This window comes from Idiotropiscis lumnitzeri, chromosome 5, assembly GCF_059441095.1.
Source record: "Idiotropiscis lumnitzeri isolate Australia: NSW breed Sydney's pygmy pipehorse chromosome 5, RoL_Ilum_1.0, whole genome shotgun sequence".
In the NCBI taxonomy this organism is placed as follows: Eukaryota; Metazoa; Chordata; class Actinopteri; order Syngnathiformes; family Syngnathidae; genus Idiotropiscis; species Idiotropiscis lumnitzeri.
In genome coordinates this window covers 14,265,724-14,276,435 of record NC_142395.1, presented here as the reverse complement: position 1 = coordinate 14,276,435, position 10,712 = coordinate 14,265,724, and positions in this window count along the sequence as shown.

The following is a 10,712-nucleotide window of genomic DNA, read 5'->3' as shown; positions in this document are numbered from 1 at the left end:
CAAGTAGATAATTTTTTGCGATTATTCAAACATGCTTATATATATATATTAAATCTAAAGCAAGCAAGCAATGCATTTTAAATAAACATATTGATATTGTAACCCTTTAGCCTTGCTTGCGTGCATCCGACTAGCGTGCTAATGTCCTCTAGAATGAGTCTGTGGGAATCCCACTTGTCGTAGCGTGACATGAGCGCCCTCCCATCCTTCCCACAGGCACCTGTCTGGAGGTGAGAGGTCACCCTGTCGGGACTAATCCCCGACAGTAACCTGACCAAGCCGAGGGATCGCGGCGGGCGCACATGCGTCGGCAGAGCCAGCCGTCCCTTAATACTCCCGCTAATCGCATTTTAATTGAATTCCGGCGAACATGTAAAAAGCTGGTTGAGTTTTGTTATTCCATTTCCCAAACAGATGTCCACAGTTATCCATGTAAAGTGATCTGCTGCTCTGACGTCGTCTGTTTGTACAAATGGAGTGGCTCATCTGGATGGGAGGGAGGGCAGACCATGACAATATTGCTTTTTTGGCGGGTGAATACTATCATTCCAAAAATTTCACACACCTTCCCATGTTGGCGTGTTTACTCTTGCGATAGTCCCGCTATGCTTGACTGAACTGTGAAGGACACATACTAGCACTCAGCAGGCATTTTATGCTGTCTTCTCTTCAGTCATGTACACACTGCCCATGGCCAAGCTTGTTTGGACGGTAGGAAGAGAGTGAAAATTCACGCTTAAATGGATTCCAGCATGAACCTGCTATACCAGAGAATCGAGGAACCATTTTGCTAATCTAAACATTTATCAGTAGAAAACTGCGACAGAATGCCACAATTGTGCAATTGAAGATTTTGTAAAAACGAGCTCTAGTACCAGCAAGGGTTGTTAACATTTTGGTGCAGATTTGGAAAATGTCATCCCAGAATGCAAATGGCCTATTGCTGACATCTCCTGTTATGGAGTTTCCCCCCAACACCAGAATAGAAAGTGACACGGATCTGTCATCTTACAGCATCATCGATGAAACCAGGAAGTAGCCTGCTAGCTAGCTAACAGACGTCGGTTTTATCATGTCAAAAAGAATATTAGAGTTACCTATCCACAATTAATATTTCTGATTTCTGCAACGTAATTTCATCCAGAAACAAATGAGGGTACTTTAGACTATTGGGGGCTTGTCATTGCTGATACCTACAATTAATTTGCTAAATTTCAGTCATGGAAAATAAATTGCGGCTAGCTCCATAAATCCAATTTGAGTGTTTTGGTATTCCTGTATGAATAAATATGAAATACCGTTTTCAGATACTGTAAATCAATTTTGAAATAGGTAACATTAAGTTGTAGATATATGGAACTGGAATGTCAGAATCAAACAATTCCGTTGCAGATCCATCCATACTTCACTCTTGTTTATTGGCGGCTGAATTGTAGATATCTGTATTGACAAACCCCGCACACGTAAATGGCTAATGTGACGTCATTTGTGACATTGCAAATACATGCTATTCAGTTTTGAGTAGCCATTTAGCTAGCTAATCTTGTGCTGCTATGTCACCACTGATGTGACCGGCGTGTACCGGGCACATGTCTCCTGCATGTCTGATTAACCACCTCAAGCGAAATGTTTGCTGTCTCCATCCCACTTGCTTGTTACATTGCTCTACTCTGTTATTAGTGCCATTTTGCTCTTTAAGGAAAGAAAATTCAAACACAGATGCCGCATTTGATCATTTAGCCCTCATTTTAAGTGCTTTGGAAATAACCGAAGCCGGCGCGTGTGGTGCACGGGCCCTAATTGCCGCGCCATTACGCAGACCTGTGATTCCACTTCAGCAGACGCGAGAAGCAAAACAAATCTTTTTTTCGCCCAAACAAAGCACACAGTTGCCTTGCGTTCGCAGGCGGGCCTTTTTAGATCCGTCTCAGCCCCCCCCAATACCGTCTCTCCCTCGCAGCTGTCGCACGAGCCTGTTGGACATCCTGGATCCCGAACACACAAACCAGAAGAGATTAGTGTGCCATGTCGACCCACTGCTTCCGCAGATGGCACGGATGCTTTTAGCTCGCTCCCCGTAGACACACACTCATTGATCTTTCATACTAAACTCCTCGCAGCAGGACTCTTGATACTGTTTTATTCATCGTTCTGGCATTTACTCGCCGGGCCAATAAAGTTTGACATGCGTGGGTTTTAGCTGTAGGGGGCACTGTGGTTTCTATGCAGCGTGGTAGTCTTAAATCCCCCAGCAGTCGGAACTGTCATGTGCAGTTAAAAACCACCCCCGACTCGCCGTCTTTCAGATCCAAATACCAGCCATAATTCACCAGTGTTGTCTCTCACCTTGACGCACACGCAGTGAATGAGTAAAACATTCCGCTGGGATTTGCTTTCATTTTAATACCTGAACATTTTTAGTTTGTTTGCCCGGCCGGTGCGGTGGGGGAAATTTGGGAGGTATCAGTTACTAATTTTTAAGGATCTGGTGGGACTAGACGAGAGATCTCCTCCAAAACCAACATAGGGGACAAGCTGTTTTATTTTGTTTTTTTTTTATGGTGGGGCTGAGGGGGTTAGTGTTTGGTTTCTGCGTTCCGGGAATCCGCAGCAATCGGTTGGGCGGTGGTGGCGAAATTCAGTTCTGGCAGCCGTCCACAAGATTACCTGTGTCAGGTGATAGCATGCTAATTAGCCTGCAACAGAGTAGCTTTGAGATTCCACAGAGCCCCTCACGCCAATGAAAGTCTTCTTGGTTTACCGAACAGACTTGCCCTCTGCTTTTGGCCTCTAGGGGGAGCTTAGCCCACTTTTTTATTGCACTGGCAAGTGTTGAGATGTGCGTTTGTGGAAGAAATATGGATTTATGACTGTGAACTGAGTTGAGCGGCTCTCTGGGGTTCCAGTCTGAGTGAACAGTGGCCTTCAGAACCACGTACTATGCATGCCCTGTTGTTGGGCATGTTATACTCCATAGTCTCCACTTTGCCGAATCTCCTTTCGAATTAAATTAACCGAACATGAGCTACCGTCACACGTTAAGAAGTTAACTGCTGTTTTTGACTGTACAACCCTGGCCTTTAGGAACTAGTTTTTCTTCCTAAAATATAGGTCAGTTGGAATGTTATTCTTCAGGTGAACGACAGGCTTGAGTTTCTGTTTATGTCATAGCATGTTTTTTTTGGTTTTGTTTTTAAGTCATCGGCGATGCACTAATCCAGCGGCTCATATTAGTTGTGAAGTCGTTCAGTGTGCGTACATAGTCATTATAATAATTACTTTAATCATGACATGCAGGAGTGAGGATAATCCTCCGTTAAATGCTATGTGAAAGAAAAGAATTGTGTTACATGTTGTGGCTATGTTATGAAATGCAAACATTGTTTTAGATTATTTTTGGGGTGTCACCAACAAATCTTTTAAGACGCAATTATCGCACCAATTCTTCGTGAGATCGTTCACCTGTAGCTCGTTCAGTGCTATAGTTGATTTAAAAATTACCAAACCATGAGCCGAAGTTTGTGAACGGCATGAAATGTACAATTGTATTTGCAAAGTTGATACACTACAAACACAATAGAGAGCATTCTAACTAGTGGTGAATAAAAAAATAAAACAAAAAAAAAAAACTGGACAGACGTACCCGTATTCCTGTCTCCAATCTACCTCAGCTATGATTTGCTGTAATTATGTAAAACTTCATTTAATTCTTTTTTTCTTTTGTTTAAAGCAAGTGATAAATACAAACAGTGGCCAAACGTGGTTCCGGGTGACACAAATATGGTTTTAAAATGATTGATATTTAATGTTTTGGTTCAACCAAAAAGTATTAGAAAGCCCTAACCAGCCTGTTTTTAATATCTCCTTACTCCAACATACCTGATTCAAACCATCAGGATCATTAGCAGGCTTCTGCAAAGCTGATCATTTGAATCAGGTGTGTTGCAGAAAGGCGACATCTAAAACAGCCTGGATAGGCGCTCTCGAGGGTCGGACTTCGGCACCCCTGAACTATGTGGACTAAGAACCACTTATTGGTGTGTGGTCTGTGGATTAGTGAGTGGGACTGTGTATTTAGTAGTAGACGGGACCCTTAATCACTGTTCCTCAGTGCAGTCCATGCCCCGCGTACTACAAAACTGAATGACATACGACCCAGTGGAGTACTCATTAGTCTTTGTTTCACAAGACGAGCATGGACTGTAAATCTCTCAAACGTCAAGCATGTTGTTTTAACTGGCTCTAATAAGCTGCTCTCTGTCTACATTACCACACTTTAAAAGTGGATGCCATGTCGTTTTTGGCAACTTTGGGGAATAAAATGTGACCAACGCTGAAACCTAGTGGTGTTAGAGACAAAACCACAGGACGATTAAAACTTGATGTGTTCGAAGATATAGTGCAAGACTGAACATAATCCGGTCGGAGACGGCGGTCAACCTCGTCCTTGGTTGGATTTGGACGGGGGGGAAAAAAACGCAAATAATGGATATTGAAATAATCATTTAATTGTACAGGCAAAAACATTCAGTATAAGGAAAAATTGAAAGTTAACATTAAACAATTAGTTACTTAAAGGTTTACCTCAGTTTATGACTGCATCAAGCCAGCTTTTGCTGTGGCGTAAGAATAGTGATTCCGGGGTGCCTCCTGTTCTTGTCATAGTCTCGTACTTTTGGAATATGTGTTGAAAAAAATACAAGGAACACAAGAAATGAATCATTTTGATGCTTGCTGAACTGAAGTCATGTGCGATATGTTGACCCCTTGCGTGACGGAATACAAAATGGCTGCACGATTTTGCAATTTTTCCACGTTCGAAACTCAAGATGAACTTGAAACGTGTATTTTTGAAACCTGCCACTCCTAAACTCACAGAAGCACTGTCATAAACGTATGCGTTCGGCAAAAGCAGAACAAGCGACTTTAGTATTTTACGGGTCCAGATTTTTATCCCAGTGGCTCTGAAATCAGATCTAAGGTCCTCCCATCCCATCCCATGTGTAAGTACCGACTCTTTTGTTTGCTCAAGTTTTCCTTTCCCTCTGCAGATCGCCTCGTTGCGACCGTGTAATAAAGCGCGGCGGGCCTGCTGTGACCAGATCAGATGTGTGCTCCTGATTATGAAACTCCCTTTTAGTTACTGACAGACATGGTAATAAATGTGTCCATAAATTGAATTTGGGGCAGAAGCAGGAATCTCGAAAGGAGTCTTTGGGCTGATTGTCTCCAGCCGACATGGCAGCGCTTCAGTGGGATTCTGGAGAGAAACTGATCCCACTGTAGTGTGGTTGGAAGGTTGAGTGGAGGGTGGGGAAGGTTTTTTTGGTGTGGGTGTGCGCGTGTGTGCGGGGGGACTGATGCCCAGCCAAGTAAAATAAAGTGTGCTTTATTGCTATTGAGAAAATCATTTGATTGGGGTTGCTCAAATAAAAAGATGGAAAGTGGTGCACGTCTGCTCGTGTCACTGCAAACTAGCGTGTGCATGGATATCAAATATAATACAACATACTTCAAGGATTATAAAAGCACGCCAAGCCTGAAAATAACTGTACGTGCTTTTGTTCAACTGATTCGTTAGACAAACCTATGACATTGTCTCATAAGCAACACAGCAAAAGATAGGTATGCCCAGAATGCAGTTCTGGTCATTTGTTTTTTTTTTTTGCAATTACAAAAAATGTAACTTCAAGGGCAAGTCAACCCCAAAAATGTCGTTGCTGCTTAACTCATATTTTGCAAACACAATATTAGACTAGTGACGGCACATAGAAAATTGTTTGAAGGTTGACTTCCCCTTTAAGTCAATTCATTCAATTAATTAATTCATTCAGTATTCAAACTGTTTCCACAAAAATATAATAATAATAATAATTATAATAAATTGTTATTCCTTTTAGTGTTTCTGACTGTAACCACATAAATTCGAGGAAATTGAAAAATGTTTACTGTGTCATTTAGATGCTCGTCATAGCGTCCACGTGGTAAAATGGTGGCTGAAATGGCTATATGCATGTTATTTGCATTTTATTTGTTGTTTCTTTGCCATTAAAAAAAATTGAATGTAAATTATTTCGTTCCGGGTTCAGACTGCAGCCATCAAAAAAAAAAAAAAAAAAGTAAAACACACTTGTGGAGTTGCATCTTTTAAATGCTCACATGTTGGAGTCCCACAAGATTTGCTCCCGTCTTATTGATGATCTCCACACTTTGTTTGACTTTTGAGACTTACAGTATTTTATGGAACATTTTGATTGCACTTCAACTCCTATTACTTTGTAGGTTTGACTGTCTTTGGTTTACCGTTTTTTATATTATTGAACCTGGAACCTATTTGAATTCTTTTCTGCATATTAATGACTAATAGGAAGAGCACGATTGAAGTCACTCCTAAGTTTAGTGAGTGACTTTAAAAAAAAAAAATCGACATCAGTGGAACATTTGTCAAAATATATCGGTTTGAATTGCTTGTTTTTGCCAGCAACATGCAGGATTTAAAGGTCATTATGTCTGTTCATGTGAAAACCATCCCTACGGAGGGAGATGTGTGTGCCCATCAGGCAATAAACATCAATGAGTTGGACTTGAAGTGTTTGATGTAAAAGAATAAAACAAAAATGTTTGTGCGTTTCCAAAGTGTTTCTGACAAAATGATTGCAGTTATTGTCAACTACCTTTTGGTGAACGGGGTGATTTTGTTTCTCAGAATACTTTGTGTGAGCCAGTTTAAAAAGAACGTTGTTGTTTTTGTTTTGTTTGTTTTTTCATATTTTACAGCGCGTCACAAATCTCCACCATTATTTGGCCTGAAAGCAACACTTGCTAACCGGGGTAGTAGGTCTAAACTTTGTTCACTGACAATTATTATTAAAAGAGACACTCAAATGAACTTCACAGTTTTGTTGTGTCTTTTAGAGCATGTTTGAACTATGGTGGATCTAAAAAGGAAGTGAACTATCAGTGAATTGAGACGCTGGATCTGATCACACATATACAACAGGTAATCAGAGTTAGAATTGCTTAGCGAGTACACTCTCACACAAACATTAGTCTTTGAAGGTTAGTTTTTGAAAAAAAAAGTTCTTTGTATGACAAGGATAGATTTGATCTGTCTTAATGCAAATTTAGCAGGAGTATAAGTGCTGTACTGTGTGGGATACTGCACATATTTGGATGTCTGACAGCAACATTGAAACTTTTAGCTTGAATGATAACAGTATTGATCGCCACCATAAGTGGCAACGATATTAGTCCAGGGGATACCCCGCCTACTGCCTGAAAACGACTGGGATAGGCTCCCGCACCATTCTTCTAAGCGATAATCTAACGTTGCCGTTTCGATATGGCACTTAAGAGATACCAACGCCAGACTACACTTAGTTGGATGCAGGACAGCAACAGTTTCAGCATCTGATGTTCGGGTATTGCTATTGTACTGGTACCATAAGAGATAACAAAGCAATACTGTACGTCGTACATAATAGCGTAAAATATCTGATGTTGGACTATCAAAAGTGTAATTTAAGGAATAAAAACAGTATAGTAACTGGATTGAAATCTAGTATCGCCTCTTGATTCAGTACTGATGCGAAGAGAAAAACAGTATTAGTAACAGATTGGTGTACCGATACTATTATCGGTTTGCGATCGCGATACCGCACATTGGACAGCAACAGTATCAAAATATGGTGTTGACATAATGATACAGAACCTCAAGCAATGACGTTGTGATATCTCAGTATCTGTATTTTCTCCCACCATATTTGTAGCATGCGGTTTGCTAAAAAGTACATTAAAATAGGAAGGTCGGAACCATTTCTTGGCCCTCATAATGAACACATCTCAGGAACACGCACTGACACACACAAATTCGGCAGCAAGATGTTTCACTCCCCCTCGTCCACTAGAACTCTCCTTACACCTCATCTCGCCCCGTCCTAACACAAACCTCCTCTTATGTGGCTACCCTTCTTCCCCCTCCACCCGCCATCACCGTCCACATCGCTGACTAGGGAGCGCATACTTCCACTCCTCCGGCCGCCTTCTGCCAAGATTTATTAACCGCCTCAACCGAAATGTCATTTTCACCATGTTGGTTTTTAAAAGGGAGGTTTTTTTTTTTCTTTTGGGGGGTGGGTGAGAGGTGTTTTGGACTCGCTCACTTCAACATCAATAGGCCTAAAAAGTAGCAGAGACAGCCTTTTGATATATTGGCCTCTTTTTTTTTTTTTACTGCAAGGAAAGAGGGTGTAACATTTGTAAGAATAACAGTGAAACTGCAACAAGATAAAGACCTCGTAGATGGTGATAATTCTATGGGCTGAGGTCATCACTAGAACTTTAGTTATGTAACCAGCACTTTGTTTTTATGCAGTTATCCACTTTGCTGCTATGCCCTCATTAAGCCATTTATTATAATTAGGATTGAATGACAATTATGTATGGCTTCATCTCCGACTTGCCATACGTATCGACAAGGATTACAATGCTGTTTTCGTATCGGCTTATAATTAGAACAAATTACTCTTTAAAACGCACACCAGCAACAATCTGCTAGGCATGTCACCCACAGGCAAACTTTTCCGCACTAACCCTGGTCCACCAGATAATGGTTTCCATGATATGGGAGGAGGCGGGGGAGTAAACGTACCTTATAAAACCCAGGAAATTGCACGTAATAGAAGGGATGTGCCATTCTGTGGTAGCAGCCAGGAGAAGTGTAGACTTCAAGGAGACTCACACACAGTTAATCACAGCATTTGAAAAAGACACACACGGGACGGTTGGAAAACAGACAGTGAGAACGATTAAAACCAATTAGGCAAATTTCAGCTGTGCCAAGACTGGTGCGCGTGGTGATTAAATCGTAAAGTTTTTCACGAGAACAGTCGAGTGCCAAATTGGGGTCTGACTCATTTATGACACGGTTGAGTAGAGGAACCTTGCAGGGCCGTTGCGAAAATGCAGCCCAAATAATAGGCCTGGCAAACACATGTTGAAGTGTGACTCTCAGTGATTGTGTTACGTGTCGCACCAACGTGACAAGTTGTGGCGTACCCTTGTGACTGGCCGGTCTAAAAATATGAAGCGCAGAGCCAACATTAATGTAATGCCTTTGGGGTTAGCTTGAGCATATTAGCTTAGCATCAGCATAAAGCATTCGAGGAGATGTTTCATTGCAGTAATAGCCAACCAGCTTAGTCTGAAGGAAATAAAGCAAAGGAATTTAGCAAGTGTAACTGAGGTGAAAAGTTTGTGTCATTGTGTTACTGAGTTTTCCCTCCCGGTTAAGTACTGTAGCTTTGCATTCCTCACTTCAGTGTAGAGTTAGCACATAGGGTTGTATTTTGACGTCGGATCCTGATTTTCATATCAGTGCTAGGCTTGCTGCGCGCTTGCCTGTTTGGCAGATATGTTCCTACGCACATGTTCCTACGAAGATGGGAGGGCCGACACAACAGAAGGAGTGTGATGAAGATGCGACAATTCGGTGGCACAAATGCAATCTAAGCCTTTCGCCTGCTCAGACCACGTCTAACCGGCGAAAGTCTAACGCGAGGTAGTTCATTAATTAATCATTGAACAGCAGGCATCAAAACCTCTGAATTATTGTATTGAAGTTTGGGGGGGTTGACACGATACATTAAGGGTGAAGAGGCAGTCTCCAAGTGGCCTCTCCATGCCGCCGATTTTTTTTTCGCCATGTTGAGACTACTGCGTCACGTTTAAAGAGAATGAAATGGGCCGCTTTGATTAGCCATGATTGAAGTCGGCTGTGACCTCTCCCACAGCGGCGCAGTGCTCCCAACCACAGATTCGCTGGCCTGTTCTTTCTGCAAAATGACAAATATTGGGTCTAACCCGCCTCCGTGCACAGATTGGCCACACGCCTCTTCGGATTTACAAGTTATTACAAAAATTGATACAACAGTGTGTGCTTATCCTTGCCAAAGCAGCCATTTTTCTTTTTGGCGATAGAGAGAAACCAAGAATCCTACAGATTTTAGGACAGATCTTTTCGGGATGGCAACGGGTTGTCTCGGGCCATCAGCTGCCTGTCGAACTGATTAAAACACACGTCTACAAATCTAGCAGCAATTACTCTACCCAGGAACATTTGGTACTACTCACATTTTTCAGGCAGAAAGAGCTGTGTTTACCATGCCATAGCTTCTCATTTTTCTTGCGCTCTTCCCGCAAAACAAATACTGGTTAGAGCTCCATTGGCTGCTGCCACGTTCATATTTATTGTACCACTTAAATGTTACAAAAGTGGAGACACGATAATAGAATCCAGATTCGTCCTTTCTTTAATTTGTAGCTCTGCACAGAGTCATCTCATTTTAGATTGCTGCTCATGTCACGGGGTTACATTGTGTTGACTCTCAGTCATCTGGATGTGCTTTTGCTGTCCTCAACTGTGCACACTCCTTATCTACATCACTGCCTCGCCGCAACCTCACCATCATGTGGTTCGTCTGCTTTTTTCACTCTGCACTTATCTTTTGTATGCAAATGATTTACAATGGCATATCTTTTTTGTCTATCTCTGAAATTTTGCCAAGAATGCAAACTCGTCTCTCTTGTCTTACCTTTAATGACTTGGGTGTTTCCCTCTGATTGTTAATTAGCCCAAATTAAAACTTAATCTAATAACTCTGCTGACTCATCACATGACAAAGTTTTGTAGCTACCTTCAAGCATTCCAGGTC